The sequence below is a fragment of the Lygodium microphyllum genome, chromosome 9 (assembly GCF_053477565.2).
Source record: "Lygodium microphyllum isolate KBCC chromosome 9, Lygodium_microphyllum_v1.1.10, whole genome shotgun sequence".
NCBI lineage: Eukaryota > Viridiplantae > Streptophyta > Polypodiopsida > Schizaeales > Lygodiaceae > Lygodium > Lygodium microphyllum.
This window is the reverse complement of record NC_141143.1, coordinates 155,974,534-155,982,276: the sequence shown is the minus strand read 5'-3', so window position 1 is coordinate 155,982,276 and position 7,743 is coordinate 155,974,534.

The window sequence follows — 7,743 nt, the reverse complement described above, 5'->3', positions numbered from 1 at the left end:
GGATCATTTTGTCACCAAAGAAGGGGTCATCAGCGGCCCAATATTTGGTATAGAAAAATATGACTAACACCCCCTCCCTTCTCACATCTCTCTCTTCATATGGCACATGTCTCCTAGTCTCCCTTTCTCCATCTCTCTCTCTGTCTCTCTTTGACATGCATTTAATGCCCCACTATGTCAAAGTGGTTATATAAGGCCACACAACCCCCCTATGACACAATGCCTCCCCCTCCCTCAAGTTGTGGATTAATTTCTTAATCTCGCAGGTACGTACACATCTCCCTCCCTCCCTCCCTTCCTCCCTCCCTCTCTCTCTCTCTCTCTCTCTCTCTCTCTCTCTCTCCTCCTCCTCCTCCTTCCCCTCACTCTATCCATTACCCCCAGTCTCTCTCCCTGGCTCCCTCTTAGTGCTCTCTAACCCCCCCTCTCTCTCTCTCCATGGCACCCACATCCACTCACACACACATACACACTTTCTCACTATCTCCCTTTTTTGCTCTCTCTCCCCCACACAAATATTTATATCTTCTTTCTCTCTCCCTTACACACACACACACACACACACACACACACACACACTCTCTCTCTCTCTCTCTCTCTCTCTCTCTCTCTCTCTCTCTCTCTCTCTCTCTCTCTCTCTCATATTTGGCACCCGTATCCATACACAGAGACACACACACTCTCTCTAAACGCTAAACCCCAAACTTCTCTCTCTCTCTCTCTCTCTCTCTCTCTCTCTCTCTCTCTCTCTCTCTCTCTCTCTCTCTCTCTCTCTCTCTGTGGCACCCACATCCACTCACACACACACACACTCTCTATCTCCCTCTTTTGCTCTCTCCCTCCCACACAAATCTTTATATCCTTTCTCTCTCTCTCTCTCTCTCTCTCTCTCTCTCTCTCTCTCTCTCTCTCTCTCTCTCTCTCTCTCTCTCTCTCTCTCTCACTCTCATATCTGGCACTCGTATCCACACACACACACACACACACACTCTCTCTCTCTCTCTCTTTCTCATGCCAAATACTTTATATGTATATCACTCGCATGCACACACATGCATGTACACTCTCTATCTCCCTCACACACATACACTTTATATATCCTCCTCTCTCTCTCTGTCCCTCTCTTGTATATGACATACACCCCCACAGTAACTCTTTCAATGACACCCATATCTGACATGAGTATTCGTACATGTGTAAATAGCTTTGGAAATGGATCCAACATTCAGTGCTACACCAAATACTGAGGTCCGCATATATGTATCATCCCTCTCTACCAAAACTATTATGCACTACACAAGTAGTCTATTCCTAATGTTGAAGACAGAAGACATTTGCAATGGCAATGGCTACTATGTTCTTGTTATCACCCATGCAAATGGCCAAATACAAAGCATGCCGGTCCATTGGAACAATGACCATGAGGTTGTTTAGGTATATGTTTTGGCTACCTTAGTCTCGCAAGACTATCTTGTCGAACAAGGAAATGGGCCTACATTGCAGCCTTCCACCACCATAGACCTCAACTAGATCCCTTGTAGCATTGAGAAAACAACAATCACCGTGGAAGCCTCACCACCCCCCTTGGACATTAAGAAAAACAAAACCATCCCTATCACGCTTGATGTGGAAGAGGAGGGGATGTGACAATTCTCTGATGTTGTAAGTGTGGTTGAGTACATAATGTCTTTGGGGGGACACACCGAGTCTTACGTCGTTTGCTTCTGAATACAAGTGCTATAGAGAGAGTGGAGAAGATTCTAGTATTCTGTGATATGTGGTGTATGAGCTTCCACCAGTAGCAGACAATATGCATCCAATGGAGGGTATGGAGCAAAAGTATAATGGCCATTACTGGACAAAGCCCACATCAACATTGATGGCATTCCTCGGTATCGTTCGCTGAAGCAAATGATCGAAGAGCTAGAGTGTCCTAATAGAGCTTGTACTGGCAGGTTGATTTTTAGCTCTCCAAACAAGGTGGCATGGATAGGTGCAAGATTCTTCATTAGCTCCACTATCATTAAAGTGATTGCAAAGTCGCATGACATGGTTCTAGTACCCTATCACAAGTAAATCACACTAATCAAGTTCAAATGCATGCAATGCAGGTAAACTCAATACCACCATACCGATTGTTGGAATGCCAACTGTTGGTCTTGCAAGCCTTAGATTCTTCTATTGTAAGAACCCTCCCATCCTGCTCTCCAAGTGCGAGTGTGTAGTGTATTATGTGATGTTAGCAAGGCCAATGTCAAGACTATTTATTCATCAAGGCACACATAACCATGAAGTGCAAAGAGGTACACGTAGAGCTGATGTCAAAGAGGTGCAAAAGACCCTAGAGGAAATGGTAAGAGACTTTAGTGCAACTGGACCTTGATACTTGCAAATGATTGTGGCTAGAAGGCTAGTGATGGGTGCCTTGGCTCGTAAGCAAGGTGTCCCCATGTCTGACACTGACGACAATGCTCGAGGAACTTCAGCCACTCATTCAAAGGAACAAGTAACATATTATTCCATTCACAACACATTTACAAATATCTTTAAAGGGCCATGCATATGAAGATCAATATTTTGTGCATGCAAGTTCAAACACATGGTCCGTGCAGCATGCGCTGAGAGTGATTAAGGAATGGAATCTCATCTTCTAAAGTTAAAGCAACATTGTGCATATAGATTTTTTCATGGTAGCCTATTTCCTGGGCAAGCCGTTGACAATGATAGTAGGTGCTTTATATTCAAAATGTGAACAGTTAGGCCAGATTCAGGGGTTGACTTAGTGAATTGTATGTGAAGGAATGGAACTGTTGACCTATGCAATAGTTGGGTATGCTTGACCATGTGCATCGCATTAATGATTCGACCACCATGGCAGCACATGTGAATGACCCAAGGTAGTTTCTCTTACCCAATTCTACCGTCACAACACAAACTTAAGTAACATAGTTCTCCTTACTCTCCCATTCCTTTCTTGTGTTTCTATAGTGTACAAGAGTTGATGACTTTGGCAACATGTGAGATGAAGGAAGAGGATACAGATGCATAAGCTCTTTTTTGGACAAAGATGAATGAGGCGATGGAGAAGTGTAGACACCAAGCGTTGATTTTCGAGGACTTATGGGGCAGACCAGGCAGCTGCCAATTGGAGGGCCATCTGCATAGTGTTCAATGGTGATCCGGACAAGGTAATGCAAGGAAGGGAGAGGTCTTGCTTATTTCATTGGGAACAAAGTCTCCAAATACACACATCACAGTATGTGCACAAGAGTTTTCAAGATGAGCCTAAGCACTTGTGCCACATGTGGAGGCGTGCAGTCTCATAGAAGATGATGCAACAATGGAATATTGATTCATTCGGGCTTGGTGGGCCTCAGGGTAAGTTGCAGATTGCAATATACCAGCAATGGATTGTTGGCTTAGTTGGTAGCAAATCAGATATCCACATTGGAGGCGACACTTTGTCAGGGTAAGAGTAGTTCGTAATAGTAGAATGTGACATGTGGTGCATTTGTTTTCTCATGCTCCATATATTCTCGTGCTATATTTTTGTCTAGGTGGTGGAAGACATTGCTCATATGCCAACCAAAGACTTGGCACAGCCAATGCATGCAAGTTGGTTGGCAAGGGAGGGATTTAAGGGATCTATCAGCTTGTACGATGCACGTGCCAGTGATTTGGCCAACGTTCTACTATAGAGCACAAAATAACATGCACTCATTGGTGGAAAGTTCCATGGTGTAGGACCTAGTGCATAGAAGCTTTTGAGTCAACTACAACAAGGAATTAACCCCACACCTCGAGCAATGGTAAGGATGGTTGAGGAGGTGGCAAGAGGAAATGAATTGCATAAACATCCTGATTTTTGAGGGGACAATGTGATTGTAGTTAGAAAATGCAAGGTTGATGGGAAAGTGGGGTTTGAGGAAGCCATTGCCTCTCGCAGGCACCAATCAACACAAATTGTCAAATGGAGAAGGGAGGCCTCACTTGTCTTGACCCATTCTACCAACTCCTTGTACGCCAAATGTATGAGCTAGGTAGGATGAGTTGTTGAAAGATGTATATGTAAACATGTGATACTAGATGTGCTAATAAAAGCACAGTGGGGGATGGTAGGTAGACACTTCGACAAGGACACTATGACACGTAAGGTTTTTTTAGGGCAATTTTGGTGGCCCACCTTGTTTGAGAATGCTCTTAATTTGTCAAATATCATGATGATTAGTATCAAACTCAAGTGTTTAAAAAAAAAGGACAAGATGAAATCGACATTGGTTGTAGCCTATCAACCCTTTAAAAAATGTGGAATTAGTTTTATTGGGCCCATAAGCCATGCAACTCACTACTCTCAAGCTTGATATACCATAGTCACAATCAACTACTTAACAAAATGGGCTATAGCTAGGGACACTAGAAAGACCAATGCTCAAGCCGAATAGAGTTCTTGTGGGAGTAAGTCATCTCCAAATTTGGCTACCTTATCAAAATTGTGAGTGGCCAAAGAACATATATAGTTCTTGATTGAAGTGATTGAACATCTCTTGTTGACCTTTGTGGTCATTCATGGAAAGTCATCTCCATAACATCCACAAACAAATAGATAAGTAGAGTCCACATTTAAAATATTGATCAATATACTTACAAACACTATTTCAATCCCTATATATGACTAAGACACCAAGCTCATGGTAGCTCTTTGGGCCTCTTGCATAGCTTATAAAATTTCAACATGATAGACACCATAAAGACCAACCTATGGCATAGATACCATTATGCCTATGAAATTTCTAAGCCCTAGTTTATGGATGGTAGAGCACGAGTGTGGGAAGTCAATAAAGCTTGGACCAAGTCTCTTAAAGAATCTGAATGACTCTCAAAGCCTTTCTTATTAGCTTGAATACTCTAATATGAAAAAATGCTCATAGAAAGGCTTGGTTTGACAAACATGTCAAATCAAGGGAGTAAAAAAAGTTGACCTAGTGTTACTTTAATCATTTAAAGGACACCAACAAAAGATGAAGTCCTAAGGAATAGGACTCTTTTGCATTTGATCTGTTAAAACAAAAAGAGAATTTGAGACCTTAGAAGATGAGGGGATTGACTATTTCAAAATGGAAAATGTACAAAAGAAAAATTACTTGCTTGAGTATCCAGTAATGAGCCACCAAGTCTCTAAATTGTGCTGTAAGAGCAATAAGAACCCCTAAGATTGACCCTAAAGGTAACCAACTATGATTGCATACAAATCTTGCAATCCAATTAATCACACAAAAAAGAACATGTTACATATGTTGTTATTAATGAAGGCATCGATTTCATTATTTGACCCTATGATGCATGTATAGAAATTAGATAGCCTAAAGTTGTCCTTACCATTTCAATGATCAATCCACTAGGGGTAACTCCCTTCTATCTACTTGGGAAATAGGTTTTTATGTTAGTCTCAAGATTGAAAGCATTCCTCCTATCTTGTATGTACTGAAAGATGAGAAGGATCAAAGCTTGCTTGGAAGAGGTATGGTGGGAGAGCAAGAGCAAGAAAGAGAGAGACACAAAACGGGAACTCCAACAATAACAATGTGCGTCCAGGCCTTCCTTTATTCAAATTGTCACTAAAAGAATAAAGAATAAAGTGACGGTGACGGGCGCCCACCACCTGCAGCGTGCAGTGGTGGGTACTGTCAATGTAGTAATACACGGGTGGCTAGGCGGAGGCGCCTTTACCCCCAACAACCTCCCACTTAAAGGCGAATCTGCCCTAGTGAGGAGTGAAAAGAAAAAGAAATGACAATACAATGTACACATGTATAACAGGATGAGAAAAAATGTCATCTCATCCAATGCCCATAAATCTTCCGAGGAAGGCAAAGCGCTTAGTAGTGAGGCTTTTCGTGAGCAAATTTGCAGGATTTTCGTCAGTGGAGATCTTGACAAGGTCAACAGACTTGTCCTCCACGACCCCACATAATATCCTGTGACATAGACTCTTCATGATAACATGAAATTGACTGAAATGAGATGATAGGGAGGTCCTTCCTTCATGCGAAGGTCCATTAACTACTTCAGCCAATACATTTGTGACGCAGGACTCTGCTATGCATAGAGCTCCTAAATCTTCTCCCATAAATCCCATGCACTCTGATTCTCATCTTCAACAACATTATGATGGTCCTCTTCTGAGAGTGACAAGATAATGGTAGACTTGCATAGCTCATCAACTTTCATCCAAACATCATCATCCATATCCTCACCCTTGAAACGCAAGGGTTTAATATGCAATTTCTGCACCAAAACCTGTCGTATCTGGGACTTCCAATACCCATAGTTGGTACCATCCAACTTGGCAATGTTAAAGAGAGCTATTTCTTTCAGATGACCAACCATACATTCCCAAATCAAACGCAAAAAGGAAAAATTGCAAGTTGCTGTAATTAGCAAAAAATGCACTAAAACCACTGCTAAAACTAGCTGAAAGAGTGGATATCACCAAGAGAAGAATTTGTCCACCAAATATGACCAAGATAACATTAAATAGTAAGCATTACCCTCATAGAAGTGCTCGAAATCTACAGATTTCAACTTGCTGTAATAAATGACAGCAGTATGTAAAACTGTCCCAAAATGAAGCAATCACTGATACATATGTCACTACAACTACCAGGTAGCAAGATACATCCAACAGTGAGTGTCAAGGGGCAAGAAGGTACCAAGAACTGTCAAACCAATAACCTGTCAGGCAAGAGACATCTCATAGGTCTAGAAGTTATGCATGTAATGGGTCTTAGGGTAAGAGAAGAGACCAAGCACAAGCACAACTGATAGAGCAAGAAGCTCAATGCATAACCATCCAAGATGCATAAAAAACTGACAAACCTGTGACAGAGATGGGTGCCTCCCCCAATAGGCATATCAAATCAGCCCACTGCAGACTAACTGTAGGCATAAAGCTCTCAAGAGAGCAAATGCATGTAACTGTCCCATAAGCTCAAGCTCAAGTATACATAAGACTCTGTGTACATTCGCATATACCAAGAGGCTTCCACTAGAAGTAAAGTCACATGTAAAGAGAGCAAGCAATGCTCTGATACATCGAATACATAGCATCAAACATGCCAAATCCCAATAGTGTACATCCAGAGCATAAATCCCAAGCTATCTTAGACCCGTAAAGCATAAGCCTGAAATCATTCAAAGAGCATGTAACTGACAACCAAATGTAATGCCCAGTAGGTCCAAAATGCTCAAATACATCTTAAGACGAAGCTTCAAATAACTGTCAAGCATGGGCAAACCAAGTGGCATCCATATTTGACCAAAGCATAAATGCAAGAAACCTAAATGTCAAGCAGTGACAACAGGCATAAACCGGTCCAAATCATGCCAATTGAAGCCAAATGCCAGTGAAGGACAACCAAGTCGGAGCCTAATCCAAGCTCAAAAGTATTCCGAAACGATAAAGAAGCATTTGACAATCTCCAAATACATCGGTATGATCATTCAAACCTCCAATAAGCACCCCATATCCAAGAACCAATGCATATACCAAGTAAATGAGCTTCATCCCATTGTATTACAGCAGCATATTTACTGTTAGATGAAGCTCAAACGATGCCCAAATTTGCTCCAAATCAGTCCCAAAGCATAGACACAGCATCCCATAACATCCAGGCATCACCGGGCATCAAACGGGCAATGCCAAGAAGCATCAAACAGTAAATGTCAAGTGCTGCCATGTTTTGA